This window comes from Perognathus longimembris, chromosome 3, assembly GCF_023159225.1.
Source record: "Perognathus longimembris pacificus isolate PPM17 chromosome 3, ASM2315922v1, whole genome shotgun sequence".
In the NCBI taxonomy this organism is placed as follows: Eukaryota; Metazoa; Chordata; class Mammalia; order Rodentia; family Heteromyidae; genus Perognathus; species Perognathus longimembris.
Genome location: NC_063163.1, coordinates 52716623 through 52738037, shown reverse-complemented (window position 1 = coordinate 52738037; position 21415 = coordinate 52716623). Strand labels below are relative to the sequence as shown.

At 41.0% G+C, this 21415-nt stretch overlaps 1 protein-coding gene across 2 annotated transcripts in view; it reads right to left on the bottom strand.

Moving 5' to 3' along the window:
* The window catches only part of Stard13 (StAR related lipid transfer domain containing 13), a 237366-nt gene that overhangs the window by 116219 nt on the left and 99732 nt on the right, over positions 1–21415 (bottom strand). The window lies entirely within an intron of this gene.

Here is a 21415-nt window from a genome sequence, read left to right as displayed (position 1 = left end):
TATTTCTTGCATTATGCTCATGAAGCTGGGACAAGAACAGCTCTGGAGCCAGGTACTCCTAGCTTCTCAAGCGGCTGAGATCTGAGGATCACAGTTTGAAACCAGCCCAGTCAGGAAAGTCATTGAAACGCTCTCCAATTAACCACCACAAAGTTGGAAGTGGAGGAGTAGCTCAACTGGTATAGCACTAGCTTGGAGCGAAAGGCTAAGGGTCAGAGCCCAGGCCCTGAGTTTGAGTCCCAATACTGGCATATGCACTTGTGCACGCACCCATACATTAACAGTTCTGTCTATGGAAACAGGCCATAGGTATCTAATCACCTATTTCTCTTGTTTTTTCCACTGACCCTAAACTTGTTAATATCAAATCTTGTACACCTTTGCATTTTCAGTGGCTGTATCTTTTACCTTAGGTGGAGATTCCCGCTATGACACCCAGCACCAGGGCTTGCTTTAAGCAACATGCTAATGAATATCCTCAGTGAAGCAGATGCTTGGAAAGTTGAAACCCTAAGTCACATGACAAACCAGGTAGCCCACTGTTTTGACTTTTGGCCAGCATTAGCCTCAAAACTTGCATTATGCAATAAAATTTCTAGCTGTTCACTTTGCAGTTGGGGGAGGGGGGGAAAGGCAGATCCAAAAGAAGATTCTGAAGCTTTAGCAAACATCATCTTTAAATGGACCTCACAAACAGAAAGAACATTCCACTTTTGTTGTTGTTGGTTTCTTTTTTTTAATTTTTGGTTTATGTTTGACTTCTTTCTAACAATAGCTCTCCACTATTTGATTGAAACTAACCTAAAAAAATGAAAGTTAGAGGCATGTGCAATTCGAAAAATCTGGGAATCTCAGGCTCTTGGGTGGCCTGGAACATTCCTGGCAGCTATAAGGCGTTTGCTAATGTATTTGACTTTAAAGTTGTTAATCACACTTATCAACACAGGCAAGCAGCACTGGCCACAAAAGATTAGCTGCTCTCCTGTGATGCCCAAGTAATCCAAAAGCAGGCACATGAAGGCCCAGTGAGAGCAGCGTGTGCCAGCTCCCTTTCCCCTCTGTGACTTCAACACTTATTAAAAACCGTAGCTTTTATTAATCCTACATTTTCCTTCTCATCAACACACACACACACACACACACACACACACACACACACACACACACACACCCTTTCTCCTGTAATAATGACTAAGGTCAAACATTAGCAGTGTTGTGTGATGTATGAGTTTTTACATAACATAGACATGTTTCTATACCTCCCAGGGGCTTTGAGTTTTGAGGTGGTCCTCACTATCCAGAGCTTCAGGTACTACTGCTCTCCTATGATAAATGTGTGTCACCAGGCCTGGTTTCCAGGGAAACAGAAAGATTATGTGTAAATCTTTTGGAAGCCTCTGGTTCTAATTGTCCTTTTCTCCCTAAGACAGATAAACCTTTACTTCTTGCAAAAGAATACAGTTATAAGAACAACAAAAACAAAATGCTCATCCAGTTCAGAGGTGAGTGAGTCAGAGGATCCAGGAATAGAATGAGTTTGCTGGGGAGGGGAGGGGAAGAAATGAGCACTCAGAACAAAATCTTCCGGTCTTTGGTTAGTAGATTCTTGCTTTGCACTTTGGCAAAACTCCTTAAAAAGACCATATGCTTCATCAGCAAGCAGATTTCTGCTTTGTTGAAATTATCCTCAAGGTTTCATGCTTGAAATACAGCCTCTGCTTGTCCCAATCCATCCCTGCTCCACAAGTGTGGTTTGATTAAGTGTCCTTCAAAGTCTGATGTGTCAAATGCATGGTTGCCTGTTTGTGGAGCTATTGGGAGGTGATGGACCTTTAGAGGAAGGTCCAAATGGGAGGAAATTAGGTCATTGATGCTCCTCTGTTCCTCAAAAGGGGTATTGGTACTCCTGCTCTTCTCCCTCCATCCCTCTTTCCCCTCTCTCTCCCTCCCTCTTTCCTTCCGTTCCTCCCTCCTTCCCTTCTTCCCTTCCTCTGTTTCTGCCTGTCTCTGTCTGTCTCTGCTTCTTATCTGCTAAAAGGAAAGTAGTTTGTCCCACCACAATCTCTCAAGTAAGATGTTGTCTTGCCATACTCCAAAAAGCAATGGATCCCCTCAACAATGAACTAAGCTAAAATAAACATCTTTTATAAACAGAATAAACAAGTATTTTGTCACAGTAATAGAAACCCAACTTATATGGCTCATGTTTGCTTTATTCCTACCAAACAAAAACAGTGAAGATTCTTCTTCTATTTGAACTCCCAGCCAACTCTCCTGTGTCCTCTGGAATCCTGTAAACTTTCTTTCATTAATGTATTGTAAGTTATCTACTGACTTTTGAAAACCAAACCTGGGTGAGGCTTTGCTCATTTAATCATGGCACAGGGGTTGGAGCTACAATCTTGGATATCTTATTGTGCATCAGATTGGAGGTCAGTTTTACCACCCAGAGATAAGGCAACATGTATGATATAAGAGATACTAAAATGGAAGACTATGGGAAGTAGAGAAGAAATCTTACCTCTGGATATCCTGCAAGAAAGAGAGTATATCATTTTCCTGAAGCATATGCATGCAGGCCATTTTCAAACTGAAAAATGGATCCAGTAGCTTTCGAGGCCACATGTGACCATTCACCAGCTATAACAGCCCACAGGTCATGAGTTTTGAAGATTATCTCCTATCTCCCCAGCTCATTGCCTTTGATGATTTGAGAAAATCATATATTGGCCTACGAGTTGGTGAGAAGAGGACCAAGCAGGCATTTGCCCAACCCTTGTGCCTCAAGGTGAGAGGTACTTCATACCTCCCTTACTTGGACTCTGTAAGTCTTCTCCATCCAGACTGCTCTTACCCAATAGACTATTGATTACTCTGGGAAAAGAAGCTTTTAGTTTCTGACCAAGAAGCTATATGGCAGCTGTGACATCTCTGTACTCATGGTACAAGCACAGGAACACTTACAGAGACTATGTCCTTGGGCCTATCCAGTCTTTGCTGTACAGGGTTACTGAGTTGTTATCAACTGGTTCTTTTCTTTCTTTTTTTTCTTTTTTGCCTGTCCTGGGGCTTAGACTCAGGGCCTAAGCACTGTCCTTGGCTTCTTCTTGCTCAAGGCTGGTATTCTACCTCTTGAGCCACAGCACCAATTCCAGCTTTTTCTGTTTATGTGATGCTGAGGAATCAAACCCAGGGCTTTGAGCATGCTAGGCAAGCACTGTACTGCTAAGCCACATTCCCAGCCCTATCAACTGGTTCTTACACACTGGAAAGATACAAAATGTAATGCCTGAGGAGAGGGATGGAGGGAGGGAGGGAGGGAGAGAGGGAGAGAGAAAGAGAGAGAGAGAGAGAGAGAGAGAGAGAGAGAGAAAGAGAGAAGATGTGGGGAGTGGAGAAGAGGAGGAGAGTGTTGCCCCTACTGTGAAGTTTGTCAAGGAGCTGGAAATAAGAAATACTGTTGCAAAAATATGCAATAGAAATTCATAGGAATATAACATAAGCTTAATGTTAATTTATTTAAAATGTAGCATTATTGAAAAGTTACAAGAATAAGAAGTATGCTGGGGCCATAGATAAGTCACAATTCCTTCTATAAGGAAAGTCTTAAGTATAACAGGAAAAGTAAGCAAGGAAGTGATTATTTCCAAGGAGAAACAAAACATTTAAGATATGAACATTTACTGAGGATCTACTTGATGGCAAAGCATGGAGAAGGCTATATTACACACTTACACACACACACAAACACACACACACACCTCACTTTAACCTCGTTCTACACAGGAGGAAAAAAGTTCAGAGATACAAGTACTCTATATTCAAACTTAGCCAAAATTGTGTCATTTGAAGGCCACACTGCTCCTACATGGTGAGGCTCACTTACTTTACTCATCTGCCTTCTAACAACTTTGTTTATCCTCTCTGCTAAATGAGGCACTCTGAGAAATGCTGCCAACACCTTCACTCAGCAGGAGCACTATAAATTCAAGATGGTACCATCACAGCATAGCTACTTATCTTTCATTTGGTTGCCTGTGAAGAGGAGATTACAGTGCGTATGTACGTGAAACTCAGCTTGAGATTTTGATATTAAAAAGACAGAGAAGGACATTGTGATAAATACATATTAGATCATATCAGTCCATGCTTGCTTACACTAGATTACATGGTACTGAAAAACAAAAGAACAGAATGCCTGTAAGATAATTTCTTTGAAAATAAGAACCTGAAGGTACTGGGAGAGAGCGAGGGAAGAGGTGACATTGTTCAGAAAGAAATGTACTCTTTTTCTGATTTATGGAACTGTAACCCTTCTGTACATCACCTCTATAATAATAAAAAACATGCATGAAAAAGAAACCCAAGAACCTGAGGGTAAATCTAGAATGTGGATGAATCTTAAAATAAGAGCATTGGAGACAGCATGTTTTCTTCTGTAATTTTTTAAATATAGCAGACATCAGCTTACTGTATACAGAGTACCACAATGCTAGGGGACAGATAAGAGAATAATTAAAGACATTTCTAAATAACTTTTGCTAAGGGTGACAGCACCACATGGTGCACTATAGGTCAAGTGTATGAATGCAGGAAAGGGAAGAGATCCTATAAGAAAACAGATAGCTGGGAGGTTATTGACTGAGATGCTAAGGGGCAGAGGTACCAATTTAAAGCCATATGCCTGAAATACACTATCCAAAACATACCATCAGTCCCCGGTGCCTGCATAAATAACACCACCTACTTTCCCAATCTGTTGGAACTGGAAACTGATATTGGAGCAGAGGCATCATTTTTTCTCTGCAAGGTGTCTCCTTCTTCCTCCTGGTTTAGTTTTCATTGATACTAAATAGAGCCCTCCTGCTCCTCTGGGGGCCAAGGTGACTCGTCCCTAACTCCAGCTTACTCTCACCCTAGACCTTGACAGGGCTGAATGCACAGGTTTCCTCCACTTCCTGCCACCCTCCCCTAGGCACTTAAACTTTGGGTCTGGGTGCTGTCCCTGGGCTCCTTTTTGCTCAAGATTAGTGCTCTACCACTTGAGCCACAGCACTGCTTCCAGCTTTTTCTGTGATAAATTGGAGTCTTCCCCCCCCCCCTATTTATTGTCAAAGTGATGTACAGAGAAGTTACAGTTTCACACGTTAGGCCTTGGGTACATTTCTTGTACTGTTTGTTACCTCCTCCCTCATTCCCTCCTCCCCCTTCCCCTCTCTCCCCAAGAGTTGTTCAATTGGTTTACACCAAATGGTTTTGCAAATATTGCTTTTGGAGTCATTTGTCTTTTTTATCTCTTGATTTTGTCTCTTGATTTTGATATTCCCTTTCACTTCCCTAGTTTTAATACCAGTATATACAGTATCCAGTGTACTCAGATGAGATACAGTGATCGTGTGGGTACAACCACAGGAAGGGGATACAAGAGGATCATCAACAATAGAAGCTACGGTTTCACATCGCATGTTGAAAATAATTACAACAGTGATATAACAGTCGTTTCCATAACATGGAGTTCATTTCACTTAGCATCATCTTACACGTTCATAGGGGCATAGATATTAGGCTCTTGTGATCCTCTGCTGTGACTAGCCTAAACCTGTGCTAATTATTCCCTATGAGGGAGACCATAGAGTCCATGTTTCTTTGGGTCTGGCTCACTTCACTTAGTATAATTTTTTCCAAGTCCTTCCATTTCCTTACAAATGGGACAGTGTCATTCTTTGTGATAGAGGCATAAAATTCCATTGTGTATATGTACCACATTTTCCTGATCCATTTGTCTACTGAGGGGCATCTGGGTTGGTTCCAGATTCTAGCTGTGACAAATTGTGCTGCGATGAACATTGTTATGCTGGTGGCGTTAGTGTGTTCTTGTTTGTGGTCTTTTGGGTAGATGCCCAAAAGTGGGGCTGCTGGGTCATAGTAGAGCTCTGTGTTTAGCCTTCTGAGGAATCTCCATACCGCTTTCCAGAGTGGCTACACCAGATCCTTATATGTCACCCTGCACCAAAATCAATTCCAAATGGATCAAAGACCTCGAAATAAAAACAGATACCCTGAAAACACTAAAAGAAGGAGTAGGAGAAACACTTGGGTTCCTTGGCACAGGACGAAACTTCTTAACAAAGACCCAGAAATGCTAGGAAATCAAGGAAAGATGAAATAAAGGAAAGGATGGACAAATGGGACTGCATCAAACTTCATAGCTTCTGCAGGGCAAAGGACATGGCTCAAAATATAAGCAGAAAGCCCACAGATTGGGGAAAGATCTTTACCGGGCATTCAATGGACAAAGGCCTTATATCTAAAATATATGCAGAACTAAAAAAACTAAATTCCTCCAAAACAAAACCTCAAAGAACCAACAGTCCCCTCAACAAGTGGGCTAAAGACTTAAAAAGAAAATGTGCACTTAAAGTGATATAAGGAGGGGCTAGGAATATGGCTTAGTGGTAGAGTGCTTGCCTAGCATACATGAAACCCTGGGTTTGATTCCTCAGCACCACATAAACAGAAAAAGAAAGCCAGAAGCAGGCACTGTGGCTCAAGGGGTAGAGTGCTAGCTTTGAGCAAAAAGAAGCCAGGGACAGTGCTCAGGCCCTGAGTCTAACTCCTAGGATTAGCAAAAAAAAAAAAAAAAAAATTACAAGGAGTGAAGTTAATGTTATGTGCATTTTATCACAATAAAACCATGAATGAATACAAGATTGAGACAATAGAATCTTAAACCAGGAACTGTTATCACCTCGGCAGCAGGCCCTGAGTAGCACTGTGGTGACATTGCTGTACCTGCACACACACAGCCTGTTTGAAACCTAAACAGAGAACATTCTAGAGTACTTTCTTCTGTCTCCTGCTATAGCACAGCTATTTTTCACTTCTATTGGGTTTCTACTTCCCTTTCCTTCATGGATTTATGTTACACATAAAGAAGAAGAAAGATAGCTCTATATGCTTGCCACACAAGGAAGGTCTTAATAAAGATTCTCAGGCAGTTGAAATTTGTTTTAGTAACCAACAAAATGCTCCCAGTCCCTCTTTGGTAATGAATAGTATCACAAAGAACATGCCTTCAGTCCTTCAAGGAAACAGAATGCTGAGTCAAAATGCTATAATTCATGTTTGTTCCTAGTCTGATGTTTCTTGAGACAGGATTAATTTCATGTTGATTGCTGACCTGTGAAGCACTGATAAATTAAATGATTGATAAATACAATAACTTTCACAGGGAAAGTAGATACAGGAAACTACTTTCTACTTTGCTATTACTAGAGAATTTTATTTCTGAAAACAGACCACGGATTTATTAGTTAAGATCTGATAGACAACTAGAAAACCTTTGGTGGAAGTCAGCCAGCTTGTCTTAGATTAGCCAGCATGGAGAGGTAAGGCCGAGAATCTGAGGATGCAGTTAATCTGAGGAGAGCAATTCAATGTTCTGAAATAGAGTTCCACCTGCACTTCTTCATGACTGATAACGCTTTAATCATGCTGCCCCATAACAAAGTACAAGACCATCTGGTTAAATGTCAGAAACTCCTAGTGCATTTCTGGTTGGATAGGTCAAATACCCTAAAGCAAGTGTTTTTATACTGCCTATGTTCATATCCTGCTTCTGCCATGGTTGGCAGTGGGCCTTGAACAATTTTTTGTTTCTCAGTTTACATGTCTGTAAAGGTGTGTCAGCACTTATAAAATGTGTACATTGACATAATATATATGTCATGTCATGGTTGTAGGATGAGTGAGTTCACACATATAGACACTTAAAGCAGAGCCTCATAATATCAAATGGTCATTAAGTGATAATTAGTACATTACTTAGATATAGGAATTTCCTGGAGCCCAGGGTTAGCAACAATGACATTCACAGCTTATTATAGAAGGGAGGACTTGTGATTCCAAAGACCCCAGAATACATTTGGTCCTGCCCATCTGATTCCTGCTCTGGGGAAATGAAACTGGGGGATCCAAAGTACAATCTTGAGTTCATGGCCAGGAGCAAAGACAGCAGTTACATGTGATAATGCATACCATGAGAAAGTAGAAGAAGTTGTCTGACCAGCTGACTGAAAGGAAACCACTTACTGTAGAGAGAAACGAAGATGGGAAACGATATGGCCATGGGATGGACATAATGCTCCAAGCACTCTAGGTTTTCATCTGAATTCTCACAAATTCCAATTGTTTTCTTCTTCCTTGGTCTCAGATTTGAGCAAACAGTTCTATATCTTTAAAGAATGTATTTCATCACGATAGGCTAGGTTATGCTTCAATAATAACACAAATACAGTTTTTATTCTATATGTCCACTAAGAGTTGGAAGTGGAGTCAGGGAGCATCTTATAACCCTAGGAACATAGGCCCAAGGAGACTTAATTATAATAATTCCCAATACAGCAGGAAGGGAACATGACTTGTCATATAGAAAATCATGCATCATCTTCCTGGAAGTGAATCCTGTTATCTTTACTCATTTCACACCAGTCAAGGAGAGTCACATCTCCACGTTGAACACCAAAGTAGGTGCATTGTCACCTCTGTACATATCTCTCAAAACTGCTTTTGTGACTATTATCACATCTTTTCCATTCTGTGTAGGTCTATTGCTTACCTCATCTTTCATTCTCTAAAGTCATTTGCTATGATTTGAACATGTTCCCCAAATTTCATGTGTTGGAAACTTAGACCCTGGTGTATCAGGGTTGAGAGGCAGGACGTTTGGAAGAGACATGGTTATAAAGGCAGAGCCCTCTTGAATGGCTAAATCCATAACATTTACTGGTTTTCACAGGACTGGCTTCATTACAAAATTTATCTCTCTTTGGCGTATGTGTTCTCCCCAGGTGATATATCATGAACCGTGTTATAATGTGGCAAGGAAGGCTTCACTAGAAGCAGCAATGATGCCAGTTATCCAGTCCTTAGCCTTCCTACACTCCAGATCTGTGGGCTAAAACAAACCTTCAAACTCTCAGGCAGCAGAAAGTCAGCTAAGACAATGGTCCCATCTTGAGCTTTTATTCTCAAGGCTAGTGCTCTACCACTTTGAACTACAGCTCCATTTCTGGCTTTTCAATAGTTAATTGGAGATAAGAGTCTCATGAACTTTCCTGTCTTGGCTGGCTTTGAACCACAATCCTCAGATCCATCCTCTTGAAAAACTAGGATTACAGATATGAGCCACTGACACCCTATGTTTAAAAAGTATATGTAAAACAGCTAACTTTCTTATTTCATCAACGTAATTCTCCTTCATAATTTTTATAAAGCATTCTCATTAGAGAACCTGAATTTTGAAAAAATAAATAACATTATGAGTGGCAATATTTAAAGAGAAATGTTCCCTTCTTTAAAAATCATATATACATATATATGAGTTAATCTTTTCTGAAGCACTAAAGATGATTATTATTGTTATTATTATTGGAAGGCTAAATGTTTTTCCCCATCTTTTTTATTAGCATCAATTTGTAGTACAAGGAAGTTTCATTTTGACATGTTCACATGTGCATGCATCTTGATCAAATTCTCTCACCATCATTCTCCTTCTTTCCTCCTTCTGCACTTCCCAAACCACTTCCAACAACTCTTCATTGCTCAGTTTTCACACATGTACATAAAACATCTTGATCATATTCATCTTCTTCACCCACTGCATTTACCTTCTCCACTCCTACCAGTATGAATATCAATAATATAAATACCACATGGTGCTGAAATAGCAACACATTACACACACACATGCACATACACGCATGCACACACCACACACACACACACACACACACACACACACACACGTGCTAGGCCAGAACTCAGAAACTTCTGGGAATACATGGGAATATGTGTATACACAAGCTACTGTGTAGTGCCATCAGACCAAATTTACCTTTTATATTATTTTCTCCTACTTCAAAACTACAGTAAATCAGCCACCAATTTTATCTTCTATCTGTGCATCTGTAATCCCCTTCTTCCTTATAATTTTTAGCATTTAGTTCTCTTAAAGCTGAAAAAACAAACTTGTTGGTGCTGTTTGTAAAGCAAGAGCAAGCCACTTTGCAAGCATGCCAGATGCTGACTTATGAATAGAATTCTAGAGTTGGGGCAATGGCATTCAAGCCACTTGTTTTCCAGTCTTTTCTATAAAGTGGGTGCTATGACAGTTGAATTTTGGATGAACTTGGAATGTCCTTAATAGTTTAGAATATATTTCCTGTGCTCTGTAAATCTTTCCTTAATTAAAAAAACCCAACCTTCTTATTACAGGGTGATTTACTTCTAATAACAGTGCTTGATTACTACTTTAAAAATTATATAAGTAGAGTCACACTTGCACCAATTAGCTTGTTGAGGCTCTGATTCTGGCTGGAATTAAGTCTCTTCCAACTTCATATGTTGAATTTCTAACCACTAATGTTATGGCAGTTTGATATGAGGCTTTTAGGAGATAACTAGAATTAAGTAGGTCATGAAGTTAGGACAGTCAGGATGAGGTTGGAGTCCTGATAAGAAGAAACCACAAGCTGGGTGTGGGGATTCAAGTGTATAATCTTGGCTTCTTGGGAGGCAGAGATCAGGAGGGTCAGTTTTGCCACCAGCCTGAAAGACTAAAGTTCATCTCCATCTCAACAGGAAAAAAAATTGGGTGCAGTGGCATGTATCTCTCCTTGCAGCTACATGAGAGGCTGAGATCAAGAAGACTGTTATTCAGGAAAAAAAATGGTTAACAAGACTCCATCTGAATAGGATAAGCTGGGTATGGTAGGTAGCTCCCTCAATTACTTCAGGGAGCACCATAAATGAGATTCTGGTCTAGCTTTGGGCTTAGGTAAAAGTGCAAGACCCTATCTAAAAATAACTAAGACAAAACAAATAGGCCCTGGGTTGAAACAAGAAGAAGAACGAGAAGGAGAAGGAGGAGAGGGAGAAGGAGAAAGAAGAAGAAGGAGAATGAGAAGGAGGAGGAGGAGAGGGAGGAAGAGAAGGAGAAGAGGAAGAAGAAGAAAAAGAGGAGGGGGAGGAGGAGAAGGAGGAGGAAGAGGAAGAAAAAGAAGAGAGAAGAAAGAGGAGGAGAAAGAGGAGAAAGAGGAAAGAAAGACAAGGAGAAGGAAAAGGAGGAGGAGGAGGAGGAGAAAAAGGAGCTAAAATAATCTGAGAATTTGGACAGAGAGAAGGTGGCCATCTACCACCTAGAAGCTAGGGAAAGAGCCCTCCCAGACCTTGAGCATACTTGCGTTGTACCTTAAGTCAGATATAAATTGAATCACGAGAAAATAGAGAAGCCACATTAAAGGTTAAATTGGGAGTCTTTATTAAAAGGCTGGTGACTGTACAATGGATTCCCATCTCAAGGACCAGCAGACAACAAATACACTTAACATACTTAGGAAACTGAGCCATGAAGGCTAGAGAGGAAAGAAAGAACAAAAAATACCAACAAGCTAGTTCAGTTCCAATGGAGAGCTGAAGTGGTACATTATGGTGACTGGAGAAGAGCCAGGGGACAGGAGACAGAACACAAACATGGAGATACATGGCATGCCACAATTGCATTTGAACTGGTTTTGGTATAAATAGTGTGAGGGGCAGGGGGCAGAGTCTCAGAAAACTCCCTGTCCCCCGCACTGGACTGATAGGTTTAGTAACCTGTCATCCAAGTCCCCGTCCCTGCCTCCAGGGATTCAGGCACATCTGTCACCTGGGAGGTGGGGGCTTCACCTTCCCTTGTGATGAAGACAAGATGCCAGACCCAACCATCCACCATTTGGCAAAGATGGAGCCGGCCAGACCTCATCTCCCCACTTCACTTCTGGTCTCAGACATCTTGCAGCCTCTGGAAACATAAAAAAGTAAATTTCTTTTGTCCAGACCACCCAGTCTCTGGTATTTTATTATGGCAGCCTGAGCAGACTAATCTAAGTTCCAAACAACTTATTCTTGAAGATGAATTTCATTTGAGTTCTCTCAGTGCTCTAAATAAATTGTTCTTTCAATCTCCCCAAATTCCTTCATTTTTGACACATAATGCATGGGAGGTCTTTAGGAAAAGGCTACTACCAGGACTAACACAGTATTATGTTATTTGAGCTAGAGTTCTGAAATTCAATTTCATTATTCAGATAAGAAAATGCAGTAAACAGATAATGTATGAAACATGCTGGATAACATATAATACACTGCCTTGCTTTGACAAAGTCTCTTCATATGACCTGTAATATCAAACAGACTATTTGTTTACCATTTTTCAGCACAGTCATTTATGGCATTTTTGAGAGTCTTACCAAATGCTCTCTCCATGAGACATGTAGCACATGCATATTTATTGTTTTCTTATGATCTCCAAAGTTTACAGAGAAAGGAGGTTTCTTTGTTCCCAAGAAAATTAAACAAAAACAAACCAAGTTGGTTTTTTTTCAGCAGAGCAAATTTCATTCTGGGTTAATGGCCTTATAAGGGCTACTACCCAATGCCTCAGTGAGCAGTGACTTTGGATGAGCCTCACCTATAACCTGCTAGCTTTGCTCAGCCCTCTGAGGTGAAGGAACCCCAGGTTGATGGCCATTAAACCTTTTCTTTCAAGTCCCTTCTTCAGCCCTTTCCTTTGCTGTTATCCAGCAAAGAACTCCTGACATCCAGCTCAAAATATAACTGTGGGTTTCACTCTACATGGACTTAAATAGACAATTTTCCCCAGAGCAACTTTCCAAGTCAACACATTGAAAATTCTTTGCAGGTTAAATCCAAAAGGAATATGATATCTGTCTCCCATCAGAACGAGTGAAATTAGTTTAATTTTTAGGGAGACAATGTCTGACTCTGTGTGTGTGTGTGTGTGTGTGTGTGTGTGTGTGTGTGTGTGTGTGTGTATTCAAAGCTGGGCATTCCTTTTTTTTTTTTTTTTTTTTGCCAGTCCTGGGACTTGGACTCAGGGCCTGAGCATTGTCCCTGGCTTCTTTTTTTTTTTTTTTTTTTTGCTCAAGGCTAGCACTCTGCCACTTGAGCCACAGCGCCACTTCTGGCCGTTTTCTGTATATGTGGTGCTGGGGAATTGAACCCAGGGCTTCATGTATATGAGGCAAGCACTCTTGCCACTAGGCCATATCCCCAGCCCTCAAAGCTGGGCATTCTGTCATCATGAAATCATTTTCTCACTAGCACAGTTGTCTGAAATTCTTATTCTTGCTGAATGATGATAGGACAAAATATTTCAGTTCATATCCAAGATAAGGTTTATATTTCAAATATCCTGAAAACTTTAACCTAGGGTCTTTAATTTTAAGTTTGAAATAGTTTCAGAGGGGAAAATTAAGAAGCATTGCAGGATGCTGGATGTAAACCTAGACCTTAATGACAAGATATGTCATACTTCCTAGTTCTCATTGCCTAAAATAGGCACCATAAGGAATAGCTGTTGAAGCCAGATAGGCTAGGGGAAAATGAGGTATGGTCAGCTAACAGCAAATACAGGTAGTCCTTCATGTACTTCCCTTAAGATTAAGGGATTAAAGTCATTTAGGGGAAAATGAGACAGGATAATCTGAGGAAACTGAGGCCTGTGGTGCCTGAAGGCAACACAGAAATATGGTATTTAGAAACATAGAAGTGCCAGCTTTGCTTCAAAGAGAGACAGTAGGATGCATCCTTTCCTGGGGGATGCATTCCTCACCCCAAGAATTAGTACTTGTCCTAAAGGATGTATGCCTTCCTGAGAAAAATGCTTCCCCAAACTTAGACACCAATGTAGATAACAGGGTGCCTCCTTAGCTCAAGGATAAGAATTGGTTTATGGCAGGATGCATTCTCACCTGGGAACTCAGAAAGTAGCACGAGGTGTGAATAGACAAAGCACCTATCATTAGGTAACTTTGAAGCCAGATCCCCTACCTTTACCATAGAAATACCCCAACAGCCCAGAAGGTGTGACTCTATCTCCCTATGAGAGCACCCACACTCTGTTAGAGTGTGCCCTTGCCCTTCTGTGTGTTTGTCTGCTTTTTGTCTGTTTGTCTGCTTGCCTCCTTTACTTAATAAATCTCTGCCAAGTTTTCTTACCATTGTGACTTGTCCAGAAGTTCTTACTCTGCAATTGAAGCCAAGGACCCTACGTGAAGAGTTCCTACATTTAAAGGGAAAGTTCACTAAGCCTCACCTCTGTCCTGTGACCGCAGACAATTAAAAAAGAAGTAATCTTTTGCTAGAGACAGGTGTGGTGTCTCACACCTATAATCCCAGAAACTCATGAAGGTCAATGTTTAAGGTTAGTTGGAGCAAGAAGTGGTGAGGCCTCATCCTAACCCGAGCCAAGCATAGTGGTATGCATCTGTGATCCCAACCATGCATAGGTCGGAGGATCACAGTCTGAGGCTGGCCCCCTCCCAAACCTGGAGATCCTACTTAAAAAAAAAATTAAAGAGAAAAAGGACTAGAAGTGTGGGTCAAGTGATGGAGTGCCTACCTAGTAATTGACAGGCCCTGTGGTCAAACCCCAGTACAGCTAAAACAAAACAAAAATAAAAAGCACTTTACTAAATATCAAAGCTGTGTTAGGTACTACAATAACTAACATGATGACAGGAATATGGAAATAGCCTGCTAACATATGAAATGCTCAAGGTCCATCACCCGAAACAAACAGCCTCTTTACAGGTGAACTTACAACAACGCAGTAGATGTGAAAAGGTGCCGTGGAATCACACAGAATAGTTTTCAGCCCTCAGGTGCTGATAGAGGGGAGCTGCCAATGAACAACTGCATTTGACTTGGCCTTGTAAGGTATAGAAGAGTTCTGCCAGATGGGGATGTGGTGGAAGGGAGGGGTTATATCAGGCAAAGAGGACATAAAAGAAAGAGCTAGAAGCAAGGGTGCATGGGGGGGACATGGAAAAACCAGGAGGATAGGCAAGGAGATAGAGAAAGAGAGAGAGAGAGAGACAGAGAGAGAGAGAGAGAGAGAGAGAGAGAGAGAGAGAGAGAGAGAGAGAGAGAGAGAGAGAGAGAGATCTTGAATTTCAGCCTCTAGAGAAGGCTGGAGCTGCCTCGGGACCATACTTCATTCCCTTCATGTTTCTTTACAGTGACATATTATCTTTGACTTTATTGAGATGAAACATTTATGTTGTTCTTTTCCCTTCCCTTCCATTTCCTTTTTTTTTTCTTTCTTTCTTCATGTATGTTCTGGTATTGGGCTTGAACCCAGGGTTTCTTTGCTGGTAACCACTTGAATGACAGCTTCACTTTCACCTTTTTGCTGGTTAACTGGAGGTAAGAGTCACATGGACTTTCCTAATCTAGGCTGGTTGTTTCTTAGTTAAACAAGTGTGTGTGTGTGTGTGTGTGTGTGTGTGTGTGTGTGTGATTTAAAATACTTGATTTAAAACTCCTGATAGAACAGAAGTTGAGTCCAATTGACTAAAAATTTGTGAACTTCAAATTGAGCTACTATATGAAATTGACTCTTATCTGTCTTAAATGGATGGTATTTTCAAATCAAAGAAATTTAGTTCAGTTGACCACAAGCAAAAGTTGACAACTAGATTAAGTAGCTAAAGTCAGCCAAGAGTTTGATTTCATAATTCCTACTATTTTTCTTACCTCTCAAATTATTAATCTTTAAATATCAAAAGTACAGATTTAGTGATTGCTTAATTCCTAGTGGGTCACACCCTAATGTGTACACATATGAATATAAGATTTTTGTAGTTCCACCACATGTCCACTAGAGGCCCGTGAAGAGCTTTTTTCCCTCAGTCTAGAGTCAACCAAAAAGAAGGCCAGAACTAATAAGAAATATTGATTCGATATCAGTAAGGCAGAGATTGCCTTGATTAGTCACCTCACCATCCATACCATAACTATGAATAAAATAAAATGTAATGGTCTTTCAAAACTCAAAGATCACAAAACTTGCATGATAAACAGTGACTATCTCCTGGAGGAAAATTAAAAATAGATTTGGAAAACTATAGCAACAATCCTCAAAGCCTGCTAGGGTCTAGCAGGCTTTGACTAAGTAGATGGATGTAAGTTTTGTTTCAACCAGCATCAAAACTGCTGTAGTCTTTATGAAATCAGGCATGGGTCTCCAGGTCTTCTAGTGCATTCTATATTCAAAAGGCCTGTAACTAACAGAGGGAAGGGCCTGGGTGGGGAAGTACACAACATGGTAACTGAAGACAGATGGGATTTCTTAAAAAGTGGCAGTAACTAGGGGAAGTCTGCACAGAGTTGTGTTCTGAGTAGTTACAGATTGAAGCAGACCCAGAAGAGATGGGAGCAGCTCCCTGATGGAAAATGGGTGACATGGAGCAAAACACCATTTGATGTGCAAAGACAGATGCATGATTGTGTACAGGAAAAATTACTAGAAGAAAACAGATGCCCTACTATAGTTCTGTGCCATCTTCTTAAATTCAAAACAAGACCTCACTTCATGAATAAACAAAAATGAAAAAAAAACACACATTAAAACTCACATAGATACACACACACACACACACACACACACACACACACACACACTTCTGGTCTGTTTACAGATATGGCCTGTTTTCCCCTAGCTTTGGTTAATTAGCAATCAGAAAAAAGTTGTAGGGAATTGGAAGAAAGAGCCTTTTGTTTGCAAAACCTGTGAAAATATTCCCTCAGAAGCTTGTAACTTTCCCTACTTTCCCTTGGCCCCCCGGGATAAGCTCCAGTGCCAGAAGGTTCTGTGATCCACACAGAGGCTCACATTCAAAGGCAGTTCTCTTTGTTGTCCCCTAGGAGTTAAGCCTTAATGGGTTTACAATGTGCTGGCTTTTTTGGAGAGTGGTTGGGCGGTGGTTGGCGGCAGCCAGATAGGGCAGAGAAGAACCCCAGTGAATTCCACAGCTGTTGGAGTGGCTCAGGCTGCTCTGATGGCAAGAGGAGCAGTAGCTAGAGGAATTTCAAAGCTGGGCAAGTACACAGGGAGACTTTATGAGTCCTGCAAGGGAATTTGCAGTTATCGTGAACAGATGGTCAGTCCACATGGTGAAAATGAGACTGGAGCCCTCAGTGAAGACCATGGCAGAGGGGAATTCATGGAGTCCTAATGCTCCCAAATCAATCCTGTCCAAGAGAAGTCATCACTTGATAATGAGATGGCACCACGTGCTGCCAACTAGCTTTACTATGACTCCTAAATCTCAATCATCACAAATGGACTGGAGGGGGAGGGGGGCAGGACCAATGCACCTTACCTGGTATAAAAGGGAAAGTGGGTGTGGCCTTTCCTCTGGTAGAACTGAGAATACTCATTCTGCATCCAGCATCTTTGTCTAGCTAATTCAGAAAATGTTCTTCTTAACATAAGATGCACTAAAGCTGGACACTGCCCAACGCTTCTGAGAGAAGAGATTTATAATCTCCTTTCAAATCTATATATACTTTTTTTTCTTGCCATCCTTCTGGTCAAGGGCTGGTTATTGATGCATGGAATTCCCTTTTGCTGAAATCTCAGCCTATTTCCTGTTATCCTTGTGTTGATTCATCTGAGAATCACATTATCTCTTTGATAGCACTGTTTATTTAATCCATTGTGACACCTAAGTTCAGTCTCTATTCATCTTGTCTTTACGTAATTAATTCCTTCATTTCATGAAAAGTGCTCTTTCTTAATAATTCCAGAGTACAAGCCCCTCTCTCCCACTATTACATACTGTGGAAGATAATGTGCTCTTTTTCTATATGTGGATGTATGTACTATAATTGAGCATTTACTAGGTTTTTTCTATTCAAGGCTTGGTGCTCTACCAGTTGAGCCACACCTCCACTTCTTGGTTTTTGGTTAGAAGAGTCTCACAGACTTTTCTGCCCTGGCTGGCTTTGAACTGCAATCCTCAAACCTCAACCTCCTGAGTAACCAGAATTACAGGCATGAGCCACTAGCATCTGGCTAGGATGCATTCTCTAATACCACAAGTGTAAGATGCTAAAAATCTGGTTAAGGAAACCAACTCTTGAGAAAGAATTCTATAACTTACGAGGACTAAGACAGAAGCCTATTCCTCATGCAGCAGGCATATAATGAAGAGAGAAAGCAACACTGAATTCCTACTGGGATCCTTGTGGCATTTGTTTTGAAAGAGGGAGTTTGGGCTGGGCCATGTGCACAACCTGCCATTCTACTTGCAAAATTCAAAGTTTTGCATCCCAGGAAACCCCTCAGTTGTTCCCTTTGGTCATGGCAGACAGTTAGAGCTCATCTTAAGTAAGGGACATTCTCAATAGCAGTGGGCTGGGGATAGTTCTGTGATGAGGGATTGACCAAATCCTAGAAAAGGGCAGCCTCAGTCATCCTACAAAATAGCTGAGGGAAAAGGAGTAATTCCAGATGTAGGGCTAGCCTCTTACTGTGTAGCAAGCACACTGTGAAAGGTATCACCCACATGTGGGTGGTGGCTCAATGACACTCTTTAGGCCATGAGCCCTAGAGCTTTGTGGTCAAAGGACTCCTACATGGAGTCCCATAAAGAACTCCCTTAGGCCAGCATCTAACATGTATGCATGGAGATAGAGGGTCCAGTATGATGAGTAAGGAATCAGGTAGGAGCAGAGTTAAGGGTCATTGTGTTTCAGAACTTGAGCACTATCTTGAGTTGAAGAGAGCATCACGAAAACCACAAAACTTGCAGCTTGCTGTCACATTTTTCAACTCACTCCTAAGCTCTCTGCAGATCCAAGTGGGAGGAACATGACCATGGCCTTGGATGGTTGGGTTGGGCAAACTTGGAACTCAAATTGCAAATCTCTCTTTGTAACTTGTATCCCCACGGCACATCTCAAACTAGTCGACACCTTCAGCTTGCCCCAAAACTAAAGATTGCCAATAGCCTCATGCCTCAGTGTCATCTTAGTACAGCCAATCCCTCCTCCGCCCCAACCCCCCTGCATCTCTACAGACACCTCTTTGTATGTATCTGTGTGCTGGTACTAGGTCTTGAACTCAGGGCCTTGTACTCTGGCTTTCTTGCTCAAGGCTGGTGGTCTACCATGTCAGTCATTCCTCTAGCCCATTTTTTTGTTGGCTAACTAGTGATGAGTCCTCATAGACTTTTCTGCCCAGACTGGCCTTGGACCATGATCCTACAGGTTTCAGCTTCCTCAGTAGCTAGGATTCCAGGGGTGAGCCAATGGCATCTTGTAGCAGACATCTTCTAAGGCCCACTTGGGGGCAGGAAAACAAAGATACTATGCAAGCCTCCATCACCAGGTATTATGCAGATGCAGGCAATAGTGGCTTGAAGGTCTTTGAAAAGTAGTTGTACTTATCTAACAAACATAGGCATCCCTTTCTTTCCTTTATCCTTAAACAATACGATGACTGCATTGTATTCAGTAATAGAAGTCAGAAGAGAAGCTTTGAGGTGAAATGTGTACAGGAAGATATGCACAGATTCTATGTAAATGTTATGCCATTAAATGCAGGAAACATGGATCAGCAGATTTCAATATCTGATAGGGTGCTAGAATCAGTCTCTCACAGATTCTGAGGTACAATTGCACTGGTTTGTTTTTTTTTTGCCTAGACAGGCATACATATTTGCAATAAATTTTAATTCATAAATTTAACTTAATAGGAAATTAACAACAAACAACTAAAACCATTAACAACATGCTATAATACAAGTTCGATGAATATGGTCTCTGTTTATCTCTGAAATGTTTGTTATGATTTTCAGAGCACAGTTGACCATGGGGAACTGAAACTGAGGAACGTGGGAGATACAGAGGGATTTCTGCATGGCCAGTCTACTCATCAGAGTGAGATATTAGTGCATTGAACTTCACATACTCCAGAAAGGACCAAAACATCCCAATGGCTCCATTTATCATCTCTCCTCTCTGCCTCCAGCCTTACAGGCATACACTAGGAATCTTAACAACACAGATGGGCAACTCTCAGTACAAGACACTCACTCTTTGAAGTATTGTGGACAAGCTAAAAATATACAGCTCCCTGTTTGGGGTGCACCTGTGGCTTCTAAGTACATGGATACTGTGCAGACAAAAACTGGCTTAGGCTGCTTGTGTGAATAGACCCTCCTGAGCTTCTTGGTTCTGGTCAGCGCTGAAGTGGTGATTCAATCAGCAGGTGCTTGAGCCCTTGCCACTCCACAAGGAGTACTATTATTGACTGGCACCTGCTTTTCTTGCCATAAGCTGATCTTTCTATCCCTTTGTGCACAATTGCCCTTGAATTTTGCTCTTTTGATAAAAAGCCCTTGAAGATATAAAAATTCAGTTCAGCTGTTTTCACTGGTAGCTACCAGCCTTTTTCTCTCCCTAGTTTAGCATCTTAAACTTACCAACTTCTGGCCTCTCCTCCCTTCACTGGTCTCTAATGCTTCACCAACTTTCCAACGCCCACTCTCCACAGCTGCTCTTGGGTTTCCCAGGAGGAAAAGGCGTGGAGATCTTCACCCACTCTGCATGATTTCTGTGAAAACTATCTATGACACTTGAGGATATTTCTAAATGACATTACATGAGAGTACAGTTTCTTCAAACAGTTAGAACAGCCTAAATAATGTGGTTTTAGCATCCTGCCTCCAACAAATGAAGCTCAGTGTGACTGAAGAAAAGTCACCCAATCTAAACCTAAACCATCATTTCCCTCATGCGGACAATAACTGCAACCCAAGGATTAGAAACTTTAGTTCGTTATGAGTAAAAAAAAGTAAAAAGGATATGAAGAAAAAAGTTCCTTGTACATGTTCTAAAATAACAAAAGCAAGTATTCCTCCCTTCAAAATGACTCTTCACAGAAACTTCACTCATTCTTCGAGTCCTTCCTTATTTAATTCTTTATTTCCCTATTTAATTCTTAGATATTGGCAGGAGGGTTCTGGAACCAATCTCTTCTGGCTATCAAGAGATGACTGTATTATCTCTCTTTGTATTTAAGGATATTTTAAAAATAGCTACTAAAGTCTTAGGCATGAGTACACCTTATTTAGAATTAATCAACCCATTAATTAATACAACTGTTGAGTATTTCTTTTGGTCTAGAAATAGGGTTACTAAATAATTATGGTAGCTCTACCCCACCCCCCATGTGAAAAAAATTATTGCCACATTGAGGGCACCATAAGCCAACAAAGTTGGAGGCATCTTGACATAAGAACATGAACATACTCAGGTCTCACTCCAGATTTACTGGATCAGAAATTCTGGTGATAAGACATAGGCGATCTGTGTTTTTACCAGGCTTGGTAAATTAACATAAGGCCAGTTTCAAAATGTGAATAAAAATGTAAACAAATGACCTAATAGAGTCATCCTATGATTTTTAAAATGTAAAGTTCCATTACAAATTGTGAATAATTTGTGTCTCAACTTTTATCTCTGGCATTGTGGAGAACCCACAGTGCCTTTTGAGTTCTGT